Source organism: Mirounga angustirostris, unplaced genomic scaffold (assembly GCF_029215605.1).
Source record: "Mirounga angustirostris isolate CCGP_5_RB_7025 unplaced genomic scaffold, mMirAng1.0.hap1 SCAF_2, whole genome shotgun sequence".
Lineage (NCBI taxonomy): Eukaryota > Metazoa > Chordata > Mammalia > Carnivora > Phocidae > Mirounga > Mirounga angustirostris.
This window is the reverse complement of record NW_026991710.1, coordinates 64,321,848-64,344,094: the sequence shown is the minus strand read 5'-3', so window position 1 is coordinate 64,344,094 and position 22,247 is coordinate 64,321,848. Positions and strand designations below refer to the sequence as shown.

The following is a 22,247-nucleotide window of genomic DNA, read 5'->3' as shown; positions in this document are numbered from 1 at the left end:
ACTGATGAATCACTAAATTCTACCCCTGAAACTAACACTATACTATATGTGAACTAACTTGAATTTAAATAAAATCTTGAAAGAAAAAAAAAAAAGGAAACAAAACAAATGAACAAACAAAACAAAAAGAGACAAACAAAGATAAAACCAGACTCTTAAATACAGAGAACAAACATGGTTGCCAGAGGGGAGGTGGGGTGGCGGGGGTGAAATAGGAAGAGGGCATTAAGAGCACATTTATCTCGACAAGCACTGAGAAATGTATAGAATTGTTGGTTTATTATATTGCACATCTGAAACTAATATAACACTTTGTTAATTATATCTACAATAAAAACTATAATTAATAATAACATTTCTAGTGTGTTCTGTTTTGGGAACTCTGTTAGGCAATTTGTATATATTACTTCATTAAATCCACAAAAATACATTATAGATAGATGCATTTATTTTACCTATTTATATATGAAGCGACAGTCATGGAGAAGATAAGCAACTTGCCCCACATTGCATAGCTAATACATGGCAGAACTAAGATTTGAACCCAAGCCCAGATGTCCTTTTTCCTCAACCACTTTACTAAGCAGAATGGAAAAAAACTCATAATGATAATTTGTGGGTAAGTCTATCCCTATGCAAAGACACCAAATTGATCATCTTTTGGGGTCTCTGATGTTTTACTTACAGTTTAATCATTATAGTCTGAATAATCTGCACCCCTCCCAAGAATTGTTATTGAGAATTATAAGATTGAGCAGAGATTAGGAGGTTCATACAGGGATAGCTATGTTAAAATTTTAACAGGGGGGCCTAAATTTGTAATATTTTGGCAGTCTTAATGACCATTCTCCCTTCCCCCTGTCGGGAGAACATGTACTTATAAATGAGCGAATGGGAACTGTGATGCTGAGTCAGGAGGCATGCTCAGCTGGAGAGTGGACAGTATGACCCCGGATAACATAACAGAGGGACTTTTTGGAGGAAGAGATTATGTAAACACAAGAGTTTCAAAGCCTAGAGAGAGAGAAAGGCTGGATTGAGCAGGCAGGAAACAGCAGCTCGCTCTGGAGGTGGTCATTGTATCACTGTGGCTTCTACTCAAGTCAGCTCTTCCTGATTTTAGAGAGAAAAATGAAAGGATCTTGATCCCTCAAGGACCCAGAGGACCAGAGGCCAGAGGCAATCTCTATTGTACAAGATGGGTTGGAGCAGAGTATGAGTTCAAACTGCATGGTTCAGTCTAAGGCCACTTTGTTGAAAAAAGCGATACCCTCTGGTAGGGATTGCAGAATTCTCTTGAGTCCTTGAAGAAACTTGAGTCCTGTGGAGTGGTTTGCTTGTGGAGTGGTTGACTACTCAGGATCCCAATTAGGAATACCCTCAGGGTAAGTGTTTCCTGGTGTCAGCAACATCCCCTTGTTTACTCAACACACATTTGTATTATCATACTGGCACTAATGTGATGGAGAGAGACTGAAGGAGGTTAGACCAGAAAGCAGAGGCACAAAATGGCAGGTTTAAAAATACGAAGATAGAGGTCTTTGTTTTTGTCAGCATTATAGGTCATTTAAAGATAAAGCATTTATCCCCAGTTTTCTAACTTCTGCTGTTTGATGAATTTGTGTCTTATTTTTAAGGAACCAACTTTTGACTTGACTGATCCTCTTTAGTGTATATTTGTTTTTATTGTATTAATTTTTTTCTGATGTGTTTTCTTCTTTTTTCCCCCCCGACTATTTTCTTTAGGCTGTTCTCTTCCTCTATGAAAATGGGAAAGAGATGCTTAGATAATTGAATTTCAGCCTTGCTTTGTTTTGTATGTCCATTTAAGGTCATAATCTCAGACTTAGCAGCATTCCATGAATTTTGATAAGTAGTATTTTTACTGTTACTCATTTAAAATATTTTCTGGACTTCAAGACTGTGATTTCTCCTTTGGCCTTTGATTGTTTAGAAATGTATTTATTATTTTTCAAACACATGTGAGGTTTTTTTTTTTTTTTAATTGGTTTCAGTTTCTTTACATTGTGGTCATACTTTGTATATACTTTGTACCCAATTTCAGTTTATGCCCTGGAATATGGTCACTTTTTGTCAGTGTTCTGTGGGCATCCGAAAAGAATATGTGTTTTACAATTGTTGAATGTAGGGAGCCTGTGTGGCTCAGTCGGTTAAGCTTCTGCCTTGGGCTCAGGTCATGATCCCTGGGTCCTGGGATCGAGTCCTGCATCGGGCTCTCTGCTTGGCGAGGAGTCTGCTTCTCCCTCTGCCTCTGCCTCTCTCTCTCTTTCTCTGTCTCTCATGAATAAATAAATAAATAAAATCTTTAACAAAAAAACAATTGTTGAATTCAGTGTCTGTTGTTACATGATAGTAGTTTATATTTGCTAATCATGTTGATGAAATCTTCTATATCTTTTCGAATCTTTTATCTGCTTATTCTATTCGTTTCTGAGAGAAGGATGTTATAATATCCTACTGTGGTTATAGATCTATTTATTTTTCTCAGTTCTCTGTATTTTTGTTTTCATGTTTAGAATTACTGTATCTTCCTGGTGAATTGAGCCTTTTATGAAGTGTTCCCTTTTTTTTTTTAGTTTTTTTTTATTATTATGTTATGTTAATCACCATACATTACATCATTAGTTTTTGATGTAGCGTTCCATGATTCATTGTTTGCGTATAACACCCAGTGCTCCATGAAGTGTTCTCTTGAGCCCTAGTAATGCTTTTTGCCATAAAGTCTTTAGGGCTATACCAGCTTTCTTTTGGTTAATATTTGCAGCACATATCTTTTGCTTTTATCCTTTTACTTTCAATCTTTCTGTATCCTTATATTTGTCTCTCTGTGGGAGGGAAATGGTTGAGTTTTGTTTTTTTAATTTCATTTTGATAATCTGTCTTTCTTGGGAACATTTAAGCCATTTACATTCAATGCAGTTACTGATATGTCTGGATTTAAATTTCTATGTAATTTTTATTCATCCCAACTAATTTATTTTTTATCTCTTTTTTTCCCTTCTTTGGATTGATGCCATATTTTTCCGATTTTTCTAATTTCTCTCTCTGTTATCTTAGTAGTCATACATTCTTTTAATGGTTACACTAGAGATTAAAGCATGCATCCTTAAATTATCAAAGTAACCTAAATTAGTGCTCTTTTCGTTTTTTTCTGGATAATACAAGAGTCTTAGCATACTTTAACTCCATTTATCCTCCCTCACGGGTTTTATGCTATTGTTGCCATCTATTTTGATTCTTAGTAAATATTAAAGTTCACAAAACATTATTGTTTTGGTTTAAATAGCCAGTATTTATTTAGAATTACCCACCTAATTGCCTTTTGTTTTTGCTTTTAATTTTTTCTTGAATCTCTGAAATTCTAAGACCATAGCTCTCCCAGCTTCAATACTTTTTAGAATTTTCTTCAGTGTGGATTTGAAAGAATTAAATATTTCTCCTTAGTTTTGGATGTTGTTTTCTCTCAGTGGCAAATTCCAAGTTGCAGTTATTTTCTTTAAACTATTCCATGGTCTCTGGCTTCCATCATTTCTATTCATCCTTCCCAAATTTCTTTTTCCTTGCCTTCTTGGTTCTCTAGTTATACCTGTGTTAGATTTTTCTTCAATGAATCTCTTTTTTTTTTTTTTGAGAGAGAGAGAGAGTAGGGGGAGGGGCAGAAGGAGAGGGAGAGAGAGAATCTCAAGCCGACTCTCTGTCATGACCTGAGCTGAAATCAAGAGTCCATCACTTAACTGACTGAGCCACCCAGGTGCCCCCCTTCACTGAGTCTTTTATGCCTTTAACATATTTTCTCTATTTTTCATACTTTTCGTCTTTCTTTGAATCTTTTCCTCTGACTCACCTTCAAGTTCATTAATGATCACTTTACCTTCTATAATCTGCTTATAAACCCTTACATAAAGTTCCTGACTTTGGTTATTGCATTTTTCCTTTCTAAAATGTGCTTTATTTGGTTCTATGTCAAAATTATTTTATTTCCTTTAACATATCAAGCATAGTTATTTTAAAGTTACTGTTGACATCCCTGTGGCTCTCTTTTTATTTTCTCATGTTCTTCTTGGTTTTGATTAGATTGTTGTTTTGTCTTCTCTTATTCCTCTTTATTTTTTAAAGATTTTATTTATTTATTTATTTATTTATTTATTTATTTATTTATTTATTTATTGCCACTCCTTGGAAGTGTGGGCATATTAACACTCTCAGGGTGGCTGTCTATCAGAAGAGTCCACAGATAAATGCTCCAGACCCCTGTTCCTTGAGTGGACAGTTCTGTGAGTGATCTGTACATAGGCAAGAGGTTCTGGGAGGGGCAGAGGGAGAGGAAGAGAGAGAATCCCAAGTGGACTCCACACTCAGCATGGAGCCCGAGGTGGGGCTGATCTCATGACTCCAAGATCATGACCTGAGCCGAAATCAAGAATCCGAGGCTTCACTGACTGAACCACCCAGGAGCCCCTCCTCTTACTCCTCTTGAATTTGGATTGCAGGTCTGACATTGCATATGGAACATTGTAGAGATAACTTCAGGCCTAAGAGATACTGTCTTTCTACAGAGAGATTTTACATTAGCTTCTTGGATATAGGGACACTCTTCAATGCATTTATTTCAGTTAGAGATTAAGATAATTTGAAGCTTGATTCCAAAAGACCTATTTTGCCTTCCGCTATCACTGACATTTTTCTAGTATTCTGAAAACAGTGCCTTAGCTCTCACCCTACCACCTGTCCCAAATCTTTAATGGCTATCCATTGTCCAGAGTTTACCACTTCAAATTACAGGGTTGGTATTCATAATTCTCTTAAATCTGTTCTTTACTGACCTTTCCAATCTTATCTTCCATTATTCCTCAAAATGTATTTTCATTTTGTGAAAATAATTTGTCTTGTGCCCTAGGGATATACTCACCCACTTTCTTATTTCTGTGCCTGCATTCTCCTGCCTGGAAACTCTCTTCTTCTTCCAGATCTTCATCCTCTGCACTTAGAAGGCCTACTCCAAATTTCATCATGTTTATGAAGTCACTTTGTACAATCAAGCTCATAGCATTGTTGGCCTCCTATGGATTATTCCCTCACCTTTTATTTGGCAAGCAAAATGCATTGGCTATAGTGCTAGGGATGACAACAAGTGATTTATTTTCCCAGCTAAGTGTAGGATGAATTCCTTATAGTAGGTACTTTGCCTCTCTCACCTAATTATTTCTGCAACATTTAAAAATTTTATATGTAATAGTTATGAATATAATAGTTGTTTGTACAATACAAATGTAGTTTAAGGCTCCATGGTTTTCTTAATATCTGATAAGGCCGTTTTGTCCTGAGTGCATATTATATCCTGATTCAACACTTTTTCAGACTTAAGTAAGGTGAGGATTCCTTCTAAAAGGGTTCTTATGGACCCTGAGAGATAAACTAAATTATTTTATTACAATGATTCTTTAATTAAAACGAAAGTATGGGCATAAATAGATGATGTGTATATACACACACACACTATAATAGTATATATATTACATGTATATATATATACATCATATATTATACTGCATTATATGCTATATACTATAGTATGCATATATTCTTTTTTTTTTTTAAAGATCTCATTTATTTATTTGACAGAGAGAGACACAGCGAGAGAGGGAACACAAGCAGGGGGAGTGGGAGAGGGAGAAGCAGGCTTCCCGCTGAGCAGGGAGCCCGATGCGGGGCTCGATCCCGGGACCCTGGGATCATGACCTGAGCCGAAGGCAGACGCTTAACGACTGAGCCACCCAGGCGCCTCTGCATATATGCTTCAAACCTGCAAATCTCCAAAAAACTGGTCATCAGACTTTGAGGAGTTAAGTCTATAGATTCAGCTTGACAAACGCTTGCTTACTTGTTCCTGTAGTATCAAAATGTCACACATTCTCAGTCCTTCATAAGAAGCCGTACTTGATTGCATGCCTACGAAGTAGTATTCTAGAATTCCAGTACTTTCAGAATTCCAGAAATTCTTGTAATTTTCCTAGCTAGAATAATAAATAACACTAGTATCTCTTGATTTTCCTTTATGTTGGTAGAGCTGGTACTTTGGTTCTTTGTTATACATCCTCTTTGTCACATCTAATATTAGCTGTTGCTACCATGTTTAGTTTGTTTGGCTAGACTCATTTTGTAGGCTCAGACTCATCTCATGTTGATAGCATTTACTATACTGTGTATTTCTACTTTCTTCTTCAGGGACTTCTCCAAAGCTATGGGAAGAGCCTACTATGCTCCTTGGAAGTGTGGGCATATAAACACTCTCAGGGTGGCTGTCTATCAGAAGAGTCCACAGATAAATGCTCCAGACCCGTTTCTTGAGTGGACAGTTCTGTGAGTGTCTGTACATAGCCAAGAGGTTCTGGGATTGGGGGGAGTTGAGCTACTGTCAGCTAAAAAGTGAACTTGATTATAAAGCTTTATATTGGGTTTGCCCCTCCCCTAATTCACCCCCTCCTCCCTCACATCTACTTCCAGCCGTTATTTTCCATATAAACTACTTCAGTCTGAGTCCTTGTCTAATGTTCTATTTTAGGAAACCCAGATTAAGATAGTTTTGTTTTAATGAGTTTAAATATGGACTACAACTATATATATTTAACAGATATTTACTGAGGCCTACAGTGTTCCAGGCACCACTCAAGGTTCTGCTGGAGACGAAGACTGAAGAAAACAAAGGGTCTCCCTTCATCAAGCTTACATTGTAGTGCAAATCACAATCAAGTCCTCAAGTTTTTCCATAGTGAGTAAATCTGGATTACGTCTGTAAAGGAGCAAAATTGGGGAGAATGTTTGGAGAAGAAATTAGAAGGATTCAGAGCCTGAAGTGGAGGAGCTGATGTTGGTTCCTCATACAGAGAGAAGCAGGAAGCCACTAGATTCCTGGAGGGAGAGAAACATATTTACAATTTGTTAAAAGTTGGGGCACCTGGGTGGCTCGGTCAGTTAAGTGTCTGCCTTTGGCTCAGGTCATGATCCCAGAATCTTGGGATCCTGGGATTCTGGGATCTAGCTGCATAGGTTTCCTTGCTCAGGGGGGAGTCTGCTTCTCCCTCTCCCTCTGCAGCTTCCCTGGCTTGTGCTCTCTTGAACTCTCTCTCTCTGTCAAATAAATAAACACAATCTTTAAAAACAAAACAAAACAATTGGTTAAAAGTTGGAGATGGGAAGGGGCCAGACCCAGCTCTGCCTCTGTCACTATTTTTCATAAGGATCAAGCCTAGTTAATAAATAGATGCTTAATAAAGAGTTATTGATCTGTGTATAAGTTGAAGTTTAAGTCCAGATTCTGTTGCTTTCTTTGAACATGTAATTTAACTTCTCTGTACTTATTTCTACATCTATAAATAAGGGTAATAACAATACTGACCTCATGGGATTGTTGTACAGTACTAATAAAGGATTATAAGTGAAAAGCACATTTTATGTTATAAAGCAGATAATGAATATCAGTTGTGGGGTCTGAAGTGCAAAAGAATTTAACTATTAAAGTCAGGTTAGCAAATGTGTGTGTCAGAGAAGTTAAAGGTTCATACGGAGGATTCTATGACTCCTGAATTAGTCATATTTTGCTTTTCTCCCTCCAACTACCATGCAGTTGGGTCAAAGCACCTCAACGGTCAAGCTACTTGTTAATTTTGACATCTGATAGAGGTATTCTCCGTTTGCTCTGGCTTATAGTCCATGCCTAATCTAAATGGTGCCGAGTTTTTTTGTTGATAATGACATTGTAAGTGTAAACACAAGAAAAGCAAGAAAACTGCCCTTTTAAGAACAACCATATAATGGTATTCTTTTCATTTGTACCATGGTGGAAAAGCCGGAGCCTCACTGATGTTAAACAGCATGGCTCTATCACTCTGCATATTTTCTTACTTTTTCCCCTGCATGCTTGCAAATGCCAAATTAAAAAAGAAAACAGCATCCATGTGAGCCATTGTCCTCAGAACTATTAGGCAAGCGAATGAGTATTTCATAGACTTAACGTGACAATGAATTACACGTCCAAAACAAGTTGTGTGTGTGGCTTAGCAAAACAAAATTAAGAGTCATTCTAGGGAAGGACATTGCCACAGCTTTGGCATAATTAGGAATCATCATAATCAAATACAGGAAATTGGCACATCTGCTTTTCAGGCTGTTGATCCAACTGTGAGGCTGCCTGTACGCACGGGTTCTGATGCATCTCGATGTGTTCTGCAAAGCTGTCTTTGCATAAATATTTACATAATTTTCTCCAAACACCACTATAAGCAGTTGTTTTTTGTCCCTTTTTCTCCCTTGGGTTATTATTTCTTCCCATCCCTACTCCTGGTGAAGGAGCGATCACTTGTTATTCTAAGGATTTCTCTTTCTTCAAGAGACGTTGGGAGGAAAATTGTGGAACCTGAGAATTTTATAAAATGACACCAAGATGGGAGCAGTCCATTTCATCTGGCACATTTTTTTGCAATCCGCGAAGAGAAAAGCCAGACACAACCCAGCTGTGCAGAGTGCAAAGGAGAGCAACAGGAGAGGAGTCAGAGAGGGAATCCACTCGGGGTTTGAGACTGATGAAGAACACAAAGTCAAATTAAGTGAGGTGGGATAGCGTGGCTTAACAAGTGATCCACCCCTCCCCCCATTCGTTCTGTTATTAAAGGTTTAAAAAGCCTCCTACGGAAGCAGGGCTTGAGGAGTTCCTTCACTTTCTGTCACTTAGTGCTGGTAGTTTCCTCTTCCTTAAAATGATCTGAAGTTTCTCTTTTGTCTTTCCTGGTTTTGATGTTCTGTTTTACATTTTCGAAACTACACATATTTTTAAATGATGTATATTTTATACTTTAAAAAAATCCAATTTAAGAAAACTGCCATCTATTCTATTTTTCAAGCATTGTTTTGCTTTCCAAAGTACACAAGCCTTCTAATTTTATTATTGTAAGTTTTATTAATAACACCTAAACTGCAACAGATAAAATATTTTATAATATTCTAAATATTTGTATGTACTCTCCAATGTGGAATGCCTGCTTGTGCCCTGTTAATATGAACCCTTTGCCTTTGATGCAGACTTTTGCAGACATATCCCAGGGAGTGTGGGATGTTTACATTTGATGATGGTGTGGGATACATTTTCATAACAAAATGATTGGAGGGTTTACATTGGGAAATGGTATGTTCATTTTTCCTTCCAAAAGCATTAGAAAGAGGCCGCTTTTCAACAATTTGGAAATAAGAAAAGAGAAAAGATTCTAACTAGAACCAGGCAAGAAATCTCCCTTAATCATAGCCCCCACTCTGATTTACATTAATACACAAATTGAGAAGTGTTGTAAATTTTCAGTTGTATGGTTAGTTATGTGTAAGTTGAATGAGTGGGGTGTGTGTATAAGGTGCTTATTTTAAACTTTTTGGTGAGCTTTACATAGTTTGATTACAGAGTATAAATCACTTATTTTCAATAAATTCTTCTGTTATATTACACCATATTGAATCACAAGAATCTCTTCAAGTAATATTAAAAGGGCTTTTCCTCTTTTTAATCTGCCATCCTTAGTGGTTTTTTTTGCTTGTTTGTTTGTTTTGAGAGAGAGAGTGTGCCAGTGGTGGGGGTGGGGGGTAGGGGGAGGAGCAGAGGGCGAGGGAGAGAGAATCTTAAGCAGGGTCCACGCTCAGGTCGGAACCCATCATGGGGCTCTATCTCAGAACCCTGAGTCCATGACCTGAGCCAAAATCAAGAATCGGACGCTCAACCGACTGAGCCACTCAGGCGTCCCTTTAGTGTATTGCTTTTTGTCTTTGTGCTATTTCTTCATGGACCCCAGGTAACTGTTGTAGCACCAAAAAATAAAAGTTAGGTAAAGACTGAGAAGTGGGCTGTTTGACGGTGTTGTGCTGAGGAACTAGTTTTGCTTTCTTTCAGTATCTTTTCTCCTGGTATCTGTCTTACCCTTCCCACTCCCCATGCCAGACTTCTCCATTCAGTTTTCCACATGAAGGCTCCATGTCAGTAACCACTGAGTGCTTTCGTTTTGCCTGCGGAGACCTCTGGGAGTGTTAGGTCCTCAAAATGATCCAATGAGTCAGACTCAGTTAGGAATAAAGTCATGTGTCCAGAGCTTGATCCACAGTTGCCCTGTACTGATAGCTCATTCAATCTTTTTTAATTTTAGGGTTTATCCAGACTATTTTTATATGATGCACATGTACACCGATGGGTATTTTTAAAACCCTAAAAACCCTTGCATACATATGGTGGTGGTGGTGATGGTGGTGGTGGTGCTGTATATGTATCTTTATAAATCATTCTTGTCCATCTATTAATGAAACATTAAAAGTTCCAAACTTTAGGGGCACCCGGGTGGCTCAGTCAGTTAGGTATCTGACTCTTGATTTCAGCTCAGGTCTTGATCTCAGAGTCGTTGAGTTTGGGCCCCACATTGGACTCCATACTGAGCATGAAGCCTACTTAAAAGAAAAAAAAAATTCAAACTTTATCTTTCTTTCTAAGTCTGAGAACTCTAGATTTTGCCTCTTTTTTTTTCCAACCCCCCCGCCCCCCGCCAGGTCCTGGGAGTAAACACCTATGTTATGTCTTTTAACTGGTCATGGTTGTGATTTGATTTAAAAACTGAGGAATTGTCAGCAACTTCTTTGATCCTATCTATATCTCACAATCAGCTAGGAATTTTATATTTTTTCTGCTTGCATTTATCTAGGGCAAGACTTTTTTTAACTCCACATATGTCTTAGCATATTTGCATTTTATAATAGAGTTATTATCATCCCTGTCTCTACTTAAAGTTAGTCTGAAAATATGTAATACAGACTTCAGAGTTTGAGAGACAGTGTTATGTGGTGAAAAGAGCTCTATGCCAGGAATTTAGTGTTTGTGTCCAGGAGCTGCAGTTTCTCATCTGTAAGTGAGGGAATTGGACCAGAGAAAATTCATTGAGCAACTACCATGTGCCAGTAACTCTTGTAAGTGCTACTGAGAAAAAGAGACAGACTCTCAGAGCTTATGATACTGTCAGAAGAAAAATCAATTCATAAGCAATTACAATAAATTATAAAAAGTTTCTATTAGGAAATTCACAGAATGCTAAGGGTGGATTTATTTTTCTCCAGAGAGAGTGAAGGATAAATTCTTAGGGTAAACTATGTTGAAGATGAGAACAGAGAGTAACAAGTTGCAGAAAGACAAAGACAGGTGGAGTAGTATTTAAGATAGAAGTCCCCGTATGGTATGAAAATACTATTATTGGGTCATTTCCGCTGCATTTGTATAATAGTTGAGACAATAAGATTACCTGCCTTTTAGAAATATGCAACTTTGGGCTTGATCTGTAATGATAGATCCTTACTTATTTTTAATTTCCTATTATATTTTTCTTCTTCAAGAGCTCCCTCTGGGCCTGCTAATTCAGAAAAGAAATGTTCATAATTTGAGCTACATGATTGACATAAAAGAATGTTCAAGCTGGAAAGAACCTGCAAGCTTATTCAGTCTAGCCCTCTTATTTTGCATGCTTCTTTAAGACAATGCTTTAGTGACATGTCTACTAATTTCTCATGGCTGGTTAGTGGTTGAGTTTGCATTGAGTGTAGTTTCTGATTCTTGGCTTAGTGGTGGTTCAGCTCTCTCAGGTTGTCTTTTTATAACATGAGGATAAATAAATGTACACTTCCCTAGTATTTTATATCCAAGTACCAGGAGAAGAAAATTATAAAAAGGAATAGAGGCAGAAATGGAATGGGATAGTTTTTTGATATACTTGTTTTGTTTTGTTTTTGGCTTTCTGCTTAGTGGTTTCATCACTGTGGTAGTGATGAATTTGTTTCTAAAGTTAAAAAAAATGGACCCATTCACTCTTGCTTTCTTCAGGTTACATTTTGGTGTTAATTATGTATCTGTGCTAGTATTTCAATTGGGAAAAAAATATTATTTTCACCTAGAACAGCTAATATGAGTTTGAATTTCTCTTTTTCCTAATGACATCTAATTTTTTGGTACTATCTTTTAAGTTAGAGATTACTTAATAAATTTGTGTGCCAATTTGGTTGGCCGAATATGATAGTGGTTAAGAGTTCAAATTCTGACATAATTCTTGGTTAATTCTGGACTCAGTATTTATCAGCTATGTGAGTTTAGGCAAATAATGTGACTATTCTCTATAATCTTATTTCTTTATCTGTAAAATGGAGATGAGATTGTGATGGGGATTTAATGAGAAAGTTTATGTAAAACATTTAGCCTAAGCCCAGAAAAAGGTTCACTGTATGTCAGTTGTTATTATTGTTATGATCTATAAAAAGACAAGTTCTCAGTAAAAATATGGTTGGAGGTGGTCTCCAGAAACACTGCTCACAGGAGTATTTGTCAAAGCAAATTTAAAAAATTTTACATTTGTGGAATGGACTAAACTAGTTTTGATACTGATGTTACCACTGCTGTTGCTGGAAACCAGATTTAGTTTATGGGTCTTGGCTGCCAGATGAATGAAGTGGAGAGCCAATTATGTACAAGTGGGCCCCACATGATTCCTGGGAGTGTCCGGAATGTGAGGAAGGCGCAATATGTATTACTGTTGCAAATCTCTCTTCCTGCCAGGAGTGATATTATCTGGATAGCTTGGCGCAGCCTGGTCATCCCACCCTGTTGGCAGCAGGACAACTGTGAGACAGAAACAAACAGCCTGGGTCAGGCGAAATAAACCACTGGGGAATGTGGGAAGGGGGTACAGAGCACTCCTGGAAAGACAGATAAGACAAGGAAGAGGTTTGGGCAAAAATGTGATAAAATTGGGGCACCTGGGTGGCTCAGTCGTTAAGCGTCTGCCTTCGGCTCGGGTCATGATCCCAGGGTCCTGGGATCGAGCCCCGCATCGGGCTCCTTGCTCGGCGGGAAGCCTGCTTCTCCCTCTCCCACTCCCCCTGCTTGTGTTCCCTCTCTCGCTGTCTCTCTCTGTGTCAAAAAATAAATAAAATCTTAAAAAAAAATGTGATAAAATTAAAATTGAAGGAAATCAACCCCATGGGATTCCAATTGGAAAAGGTGGGATAATATCTTTGAGATATTAATCAAGCTTTTCTTGGCATTTTCCATTCCTAATGTCCTTTCTCCTAAGCTCATCTTCCATCCCTCCCTCTTTGCAGACTGAACGGGTTGGCACATGCCATGCAGACAGATGACACTGAGAACCAGATTCTACCTGTCCTTTCTTTACTCCTTCCACATATATAAATGCCTTGGTACTGAAGAAGCCCCTCTGATTGTGGATGCACCCTGAAAAAAAGGGACTGGGGACTTACTGGGATTGACTGAGATTAATTACTTAATTACTTGAGGGACTTTCTACCCCAGTAGAAATTTAGTAGTTAGAACTAAGGAAGTAATACTAACTTCTTGAACATCTGAGTTTGAAGATGAGGTTCAAATGTGAAGCATATATAAATTTGTAAAAGAAGATTTATTTATTTATTTTGAGAGAGAGAGAGCCCACGTGCATGTGTGCAAGCAGGGGGAGGGGCAAAGGGAGAGGGAGAGAGAGAATCTTAAGCAGGCTCCATGCCCAGCACAGAGCCTGACGTGGGGCTCCATCTCATGACCCTGAGATCATGACATGAGCTGAAATCAAGAGTTGGATGCTTAACCGACTGAGCCACCCAGGTGCCCCTGAAGCATATATAAATTAGATATATTTTTCCTCTTAAATGTCCAGTGTCTATCCAAAGTAGACCTTAGGTAGGATATCTTTAAAAGGATTCATATTCTCATAATAATATTAATATTATTTTGTTGTCTTCTCCAAAGTCTCTTTACCTGGTCCTGAGACTCCTTGAATGCCGTAACTTCAAGCTGACAGATGATCCTTTCAACTCAAGAAGAGTCATATATGATGTCTACCTTGGATTTAGCTGCCTTTGCCTTTCATAACTCCTACATCCCCAACTGACCAATGTTGATCCATAGGTAGGGACATCTTTACACCCTATTCAGCAGGAAGAAGTTATAGAAGATAAGACCTTTCACCCTCAGCAAACTTAAAGATTTAAGGGTCAAAATTGTTCATGGGGAAAATGATGAGGAGAGCAAAGACAAAATAAATGCAGCTAAAATTAAGTCTCCTTACAACTTGCAGCCCACTGATAAATTCCTGAGACATGCAGAGCATGACATTCTTCAAAGAACTCATGCTACCTTAATGTTGATGTTCCATTAAAGATTAAAAACAACCTTATCTTGACAATAGCCAGCCATCCTAGGTTTTGGAGATATTGCTTTCATCATACACAATTCCTTAGAAACTTATGTTATCCCTAACCCCCACAAACTGAAAAATTTATAATCAGTCACTCCTCACAATCCCAGTGCAGCTCTTTCTGCCCATGGGTCCTGTCCCCATACTATGATAAAAGAATCTTCTGCATTGAAAAAATAAATAAATAAAAGGATTCATATTCTTGCAGCACTTGTGAACAAGGAAGTTTCTCATGAGGATTTCACTGCTCTTCTCTATGATCATGAATCATAATCATTTCTTGCTGAACTGAACTAAACCTCTACCTGAGGGGTACATCTTTGTGTTCATCCTTTCAGCAAACATTTATTGAGCACCAATTATAGGTCAGGCAGCATGCTTAGCATTGGGCATATACTGACAAGAAGCAGATAGGTCTCCTTGGAGACCATATATGCAAGTAGACAAGCTAAAATTCTTTGTGAAACAGTAGTGATGGAAGTATGGATCTTAGAAGTAATTTTCACACAAGGTTATTTAATTGTTGACTTAAATGGAACGGATAATCTGTAATTTCCTCTCTCAACCAACATTCCCTTTCCCTAAATAGATTTGGAGAGGACCAGGATACTGAGAACACTGTGGACAAGTGTGTTCTCATTGGTTGATCTGGCTTGCTAATTCGAAGTATAAGACTTCACCTCTCAATCAGTCATTTAACGTTCCAGTACATTTTTGGAACAACAGATAATTTTGGAATTGCCAAGCAGATGGATGAATGGTAACTGACTTAGCAGGTCTAGGAAAGCTGAAACCTAAGCCTACCAGTAAATTAATTAAAACTGCTGAACCCTGGAAAGGCTCCCAAATTGAAACCACCAGGTGCTTCTGAAGGTGGGAATGCAGGGCAGAGCTGAAAGCAGGGAATGGGTTGACAGTGTTATAAGGAGGAGTTCCCAATTCCTCTTTATTCCCACTTTTTCCAAGCAGAAGCCTGAAGGTTAACTGGTTGAATCCGAGGATGTTCTGCTTTTGGAGATGCTAGACAGTTAAGTGTGGATACGCTGGGAAGATACCATAATAAAAATGGGGGAAATGTGAAAGTCTACATTCTCAAAAATGAGACTCTCAGAACCCTTTTCCATGGGGTTCTTAATACCCAGAATATTGGAGGCTCAATTTATATTCCTTAGGCAGGAGATTGTAGGATTCCTCTGTGGAAAAACATAGCTCATGAAAAACGACCTACAGATATTGTCAGGAATACAACTTTTTTTTAGAGTGGAAAGATGGGGGAAGGAAATGTTTGCATGTGAGGCAGTGGTATAGGGAGTTAAATTCCATCTTTTATAGCATGTAGTCATTAGTGAAAAATCAGGATATATCACAATAAGCACGTTTATTGAAAATATAGTGATAATACCAGAAAACGGTGCTAACATGTTTCAAATGGTGTTATCAATTTTCCTCCTTCTGTCAGGGGAAGGGAAGGGAGTTGGGTAGGTAAAGGAGAAATGTTTTACTCTAAAAATATGTATATAAAGACAATCAGTAGAACACCATGTAGTCAAATATCTGGATTCAAGCTTTAGCTTCTCTACCTATAATCTCTGTGACCTTGGTCATGTTGCTTAAATTTTCTGAACTTTAGTTCTCTCCTTGGTAAATGGAAAAATAGGACCAAGCAGACAGTAAGCAGCCAATAAGTACTAGCTACGTTTTAGGGTTATTTTGAATATTAAATGAGATAGTGTATTTAAATATTTAGTATAGTACACAATAAAGCTTAACTAATACTATTATGACAATACTTTGTGAATGATGGGAAAAAAAATAACCTCAGAATAAGGAAAGGAATAAATATTTAGCTCTGAGTGCACACACACACACACATACAGTATATAAAAAGAAGGGGAAGTGAGTGAGGGGTGGAACCAGATTAAAAGAAAGAATATCAATTCTAGGAAGAAAGAAGATGAGAGATAAATTTCCTAAATAATCTTTTGCTATTCCACCTTAACTCCTTTGTGGAACAAGATGGCACGTAAAAAAAAAATCCAAAATATTTATTGAGTACTTGCAATGTGGAAAGCCCTATTTTCAATTTCAAAAGTACATAGTTGTTGTATTTCATAAAAGTTCTTTCACTTGTATCTTTTACTTCATTTTCATAATTGCCCTGTAAAAGAGGTAGGATAACAAGTCACAGTTGGTTTATTAGGAGGTAAGAAATGAGGAAGAGTGGTAAAAAGAAAAGGAAACTACAAAAGTTGCCTAAACATTAGCATAGCTATGGAAGCAGGATAGAGAGAATAATTTTGTTACAGCTACCTATTTTTATAACTCAGTGTGACAGTATGTTTATTAATTTTCAGTGAGAAGTACAGTGCCAAATGAACTAAAATACTGGTATCACCTGGTTTGCACATTCTCTCTCCTGATAAAAAACAACAGCACATTTCCATGGAAATTCAAATGAGTTGGTAGAAATGCAATCAAAACAGTTATGGGATGTTTTAAATGGCTGATATCATCAGATTATGACACATGATGTCCCCCAACACACCCTAAGGGTATATTTGCCAAGGAACCAGAATGTCCATGTCAGATGGCCGAGTCACCTTCATCTCTGGGTGGTGCTGAAAGTACACTGACAGAATTGTGTTCCTTGACTTCACGCAGGCCATCTGGTGACATTTATTCTTCAGCTGTATCAGTACAGTTGGTTAGGTTACAGCCTTCTCTTATATCAAGTCACATTCCAGGCATGCCTTCTTGATGAGTATTATATATTTTAAATGACAGTTGGAAAACTCAGTTCTGCAGGGATTGAAAATGAGTAATATGTCCCTACGGTTTCCTCATATTCTTTTAAGTCCATTAAAAGAAAGCCCAACAACGCACTAAAGTGAACTTGAGCTCATTTGATAAGAACGAAGCTCAAGGATGATTAATCTATTGGATTAAACAAATATGGCTTTAGAAGCGTAGGTGCTGGTGTCAGAGTATAGAATGCACCGTCTGTGATAGTCTTACATTGTGTGTACATTTAAGATACTATCAAACTCTTTTAATCACCACCCTTATGTTGGAAGCTTTGTTTGTCTTAGCTAGTGAAATGTCACTTCAACAAAACCAAAAGAATTTTAAAAAATACCCACATGCTTAGAAAGCAGAAAATAGCAAAGTGTGGGAAAAAAGTCATCTTTGCAAGGAAAGGTCGGCAGAAACATATGGATCCCAAGTGAAATTAAAATAAGGTTTCTGTACAGACTAGATACTGTGGCAGATAACGATGCCACAGGCCAGACAGAAGGTTCCCAAGGCCCCAGGCTGCTTTCTTACTTCTGCTCGGCTGAAGACTTTATCCAACATTATCTTGGTGATAACACTTGTTATACATCCTCTGGATCCTCAGATGCTAAAGCATCCTCTATTAGACTTCATCCAGGAAACCTAAAGGCCAACCATATTTCATCATTTCTTAAGTTTCAGTGATTATAAAACAGCCATCTGTACATGTCTGGAAGCATATTTTTATTTGGGTTATTACTTGATAATGTACGGACAATCCAATCTCCAATCCTCTCTAATGTGTCTATTTGAAAAAAGTCCATAGGAAATTTTTAAATGGTTATATTTTTTATATTCATATTTTATTTAGTTGAAACGTATATAAGACTTCTTGCTCCATATTAAATAGGAAAAGAATAAGTAATTACATAGAATGACAAAGAATATGTTCATTAAAAATGATTTGACTGTATTATCTCATTGATTTTTTTTTTTTTTAATTAAGCAAACTGCCCATGTGCTTAGAGTCGGAAACCATATATAAGCATCCTATACAGAAGGCTCTTCTGGAACTTTCCATCTATACATACTCTTTTACTCTTGTTTAATATTAATGTATTACCTATCACATTTTATCTACTAGATGCTTTTTATTACCAATCAGATTCAAAACAGGGAGCGAGTACTTTAGATGCTATAAAAGTAGTTTTGAAATTCAGCCCTAGCCAATAATCTCTCCCCTTAACTGCAGATCTTTGAGCTTGCATGGTCAAAAACATCTGACCCTAAGCCACCTGCAGCAGATACCTGGCATGCTGACATTAGAGATTTACTCTTTGAGATCAAGGCAAATATGCAAATATTGTTGGCCAGTTTGGAGATGGGGTAGAATGGTAATACATTACATATTTATTAGTAATGGAAATATAGTGAGAATGTTTTTTTTTTTTAATCAGATTATTTTCTTCTTATAAGAAAAACTGGAAGAACTTGTTTGTCTAGAACAAGGATCGCAGGAATGAGTACTTCAATGGGAGCAAGGGCAAGAGCAGTTGAGATGGAGCATGGTAGAAATGGGAATTGGGATGGAAGTTAGTAGAGAGTTGGAGAATGCTGTTTAGGATTATGCGGTACCAATCAGGTTCTCAGCAGGCAACAGAAAACATTCAAACTGGATAATCCAATAGACAGATGATTTATAAAGGATGAGGAATGAATAGGTCAGGAAGGAGAAGATTCTAGAAGCAGAGACCTGTGCAGAGAGGGCCACCTGTAGAAGTTGTGCCCTTTAGTGGGAAGACCCTGCAGAGCAAAGGACAAGGCATAGTGGAAAGCAAACTACACGTGGCATCCATCAAAAGACTTGAACTTGGGTGCCTGGGTGGCTCAGTCAGTTAAGCATCTGCCTTTAGCTCAGGTCATGATCCCAGGGTCCTGGGATTGAGCCCCACATCAGGCTCCCCCACCTTCCCGCCCATGCTCTCTCCCTCTCAAATAAATAAATAAAATCTTTAGGAAAAAAAAAAAGACTTGGATTTAAGTCTCTGCTCTGCAATGTGTACTAGCTAAGTCTGGATATTCGGTGCCTCAGTTTTCTCATTCAGGAAGATGATCTTTTCCAGAAAATGATTGTGAGGGTCAGATTATATAATTTGTATAAAAGCTACAAATGCCGAGCCTGACAGAGAAGGAAGGTTGAAAGAAATGAATGTTTAATCCAAAGAGGATGCAAAACTTAAAGGCACAGGTAAAAAGAAAGGAAGACCTTCGTTATCTGAGGCAGGTCCTAAGGCTAATACATGGGAAGTAATTAATCTACATATATGTGCTCACAGACAAATTTTTCAGAGACATATGTGTATAATTATGGGATCAATAAGTCCTCAAAGCTAGGATGAGAGGAGCACAGAGAGGGAGAGGAAAAATACCTCCCCTCCCCCCCCAAAATCCAAAACTTTTCCCTGAAGCATTAGGATCAAGAATATTAAATATCTATTTTGCTAGTGGAAGTCTGACTAAAGAAAGAGCCAATAATGCAGCTACAGTCACAGGGTTCATCCCCTCACATGCTGGAAATGGAATAGCTTGTAGCTTTTAGCAAAGTGGTGATTGCAAATATTTTGTCATATTTCTTCAAAAATTTATTTCATATTCACATATACATTTTTAGTCTGCACTATTAACTTTCTTAGTAAGCCACAGAAGGAGACTTAAAAACACTATTTTTTTTTTCTCCTTGTTTCCCTATGGAACTAGCTTTCAGTTTAAATCCCAGCATATAGTAATGTATGAAGAACGTCAGTGTACTTTACTTCCTACAAGGTACTCTTGTAAGAAAAATTACCAGTTAAAAGGGATGATACACTTCTTAAGTCTGCATCAGGGAAAAGAGAAATTATTTGTTTGATCTCATGAGTTTGGTATTGTGTTGTGATAGCATCTAACACGAATGCAGTTTAAAATTCTATGTGAAGTCCCTCTGTTTGGACTGTCAATTCAGGGTGGAAAACCATTTTGTTAGAAGTGTCAAGAATATGAGGAATGGTGAAGATATCAACTGTGTTAGCTTATTTTTTTGACTGCCACATGATTCTTCTTGTACAATATCATGTATGAACAAAAAAGGCATTAATTCAAAGACTAGAAATTCAATGAGTTTTAAACTAATCACCTCAAGATTCAATGAATTTATCAGCAATATCTTTTACATATTGATGTCTGTGCATACTCCGCTCCCTTGGTTTATATTCAGTATTTGTGCCACGGAAAGGAAATCATTAATGAATGACTTTAAAATGCAAATTTGTCAAGGTCAGAGTTTCAAAAACAGAAGCTTGTTGGTTGAACCATGCACTGCATTTTATTTCTCTTTAGTAGTTCGTTGGATTATCAATCAAAATGTTGACTGTAATTGTTTAAAAATTAATTTATAAAAGCCATTTTCAGCCTTTCCTTTGTCTGATGTGAGAGAGGAGATAGGATAGATTGGTATATACAATACAGATATTGCACTCTGTGGAACTGAGGTATCCAAAAAACGTGGCTGAAAGCAGAATTTTTGCAAAGTGAATTTCGCTTCCTTGATGACTCTCTACAATAGAGGAGTTATGCTTCTTGTGGAGGACACATTTTGAAGTATCTTCCTAACACCCCATCTCTAGGAATGTCCTCTCACCACGTGGGATGGCGCCCTGGCGGCCACGTTACATGTTCATGCCTCCGAACTTGAGTTGCAATCTGGCGTGGACACCTGATCCAGACTAAATCAATACAGCAAAATCTTCTTGCCAGAGAATTTGAAATTGGGACCCGGACCTTCCAGGTTAGACTGTAGTCTAAATGTAGCCACATTTTATAGCTTAATAGTGTTTCCTTTTGTCTTTATCTGGTTCACATTGGTATCTGTTACTATAACCAAATTTACTTCTTTTTTGGGATGACCTTCATGGACTGAATTCAAGACTGGTTTAGAAATGGCAGGCTTGGGCGCCTGGGTGGCTCAGTTGGTTAAGCGACTGCCTTCGGCTCAGGTCATGATCCTGGAGTCCCTGGATCGAGTCCCACATCGGGCTCCCTGCTCGGCAGGGAGCCTGCTTCTGCCTCTGACACCCCCCCCCCATGTGCTCTCTCTCATTCTCTCTGTCTCAAATAAATAAATAAAATCTTTAAAAAAAAAAAAAAAAGAAATGGCAGGCTTACTCTTTACTGTCAAGGCATCCTGGGACCCTATTTCAACCACGTGTTCTTTCCTCTGCACCTTCTCTTCCAGTCCATGCATAGCTGCTCAGGCTCCCGACATTTTTCCAGACACATCTTACCTCCAGATTACATATATTTTTCTGAGGCACAGAAATTCTCTTACCTTTCCACTCTTAAGAGTGTTTTTCTTCTGATTTTACTGTTAAATTCACAGTTTTGAATGAATCTAGGCTGTAGTATTTCATTGAAGACAAGATAGAAAGCAATAAAATAATGCTAAATTTTATCTATTTTGAAAATAGCTTTAAGGGCTCTTGACTCGTCAGGGTCTTTCCCCTCTAACTTGTCTTAGGCACAGCAACCTGAGCATGCTTCCAGAAGCATAGCTCTGTTCAGACCTCTCTGATGTTTAAATTTATTGTCTTCATTTTTTCTATACACAGAGTACATACACTAAAATGTTTTTGTGTAAGGTAGAGTTTGGCAACCTTTTTCATTAAAGGCCAGACAGTAAATAAAAGTAGCCACAGACAGGGCGCCTGGGTGGCTCAGTTGGTTAAGCAACTGCCTTCGGCTCAGGTCATGATCCTGGAGTCCCTGGATCGAGTCCCGCATTGGGCTCCCTGCTCGGCAGGGAGCCTGCTTCTCCCTCTGACCCTCCCCCCTCCCATGTGTTCTCTCTCTCTCATTCTCTCTGTCTCAAATAAATAAATAAAATCTTTAAAAAAAAAAAAAAAAAGTAGCCACAGACAGTGAGTAAACAAATGGGCATGGCTGGGTCCAGTAAAACTTTATTTAGGGGAACCGGGGTGGCTCAGTTGGTAGAGAATCTGATTCTTGATCTCAGGGTCATGAGTTCAAGTCTCACATTGGGTGTGGAGCCTACTTAAAAAAGAAAAAACAAAACCCCCACTTTATTTATAAAAACAGATGGTAGGTAGGATTCACCTAAAGTACTGTACATATTAGACTTTATCCAACTTTGCT

General features: G+C 37.9%; 1 long non-coding RNA gene across 3 annotated transcripts; it reads left to right on the top strand.

Annotated features, from left to right (window-relative positions):
- Window positions 1–833: 833 nt before the first annotated feature.
- Window positions 834–21,224, top strand: LOC123847594 (uncharacterized). Of its 3 annotated transcripts, XR_008506573.2 has the most exons (5): window positions 834–1,385; window positions 6,247–6,381; window positions 6,653–6,790; window positions 13,841–13,999; window positions 20,723–21,224. It is a non-coding gene; the product is annotated as an uncharacterized LOC123847594 (long non-coding RNA). The 3 variants fall into 3 exon arrangements; XR_010409457.1 differs by lacking the exon at window positions 13,841–13,999; XR_010409456.1 differs by lacking the exon at window positions 20,723–21,224 and having other exon boundaries at window positions 13,841–14,475.
- The last annotated feature ends 1,023 nt before the right edge of the window (window positions 21,225–22,247 follow it).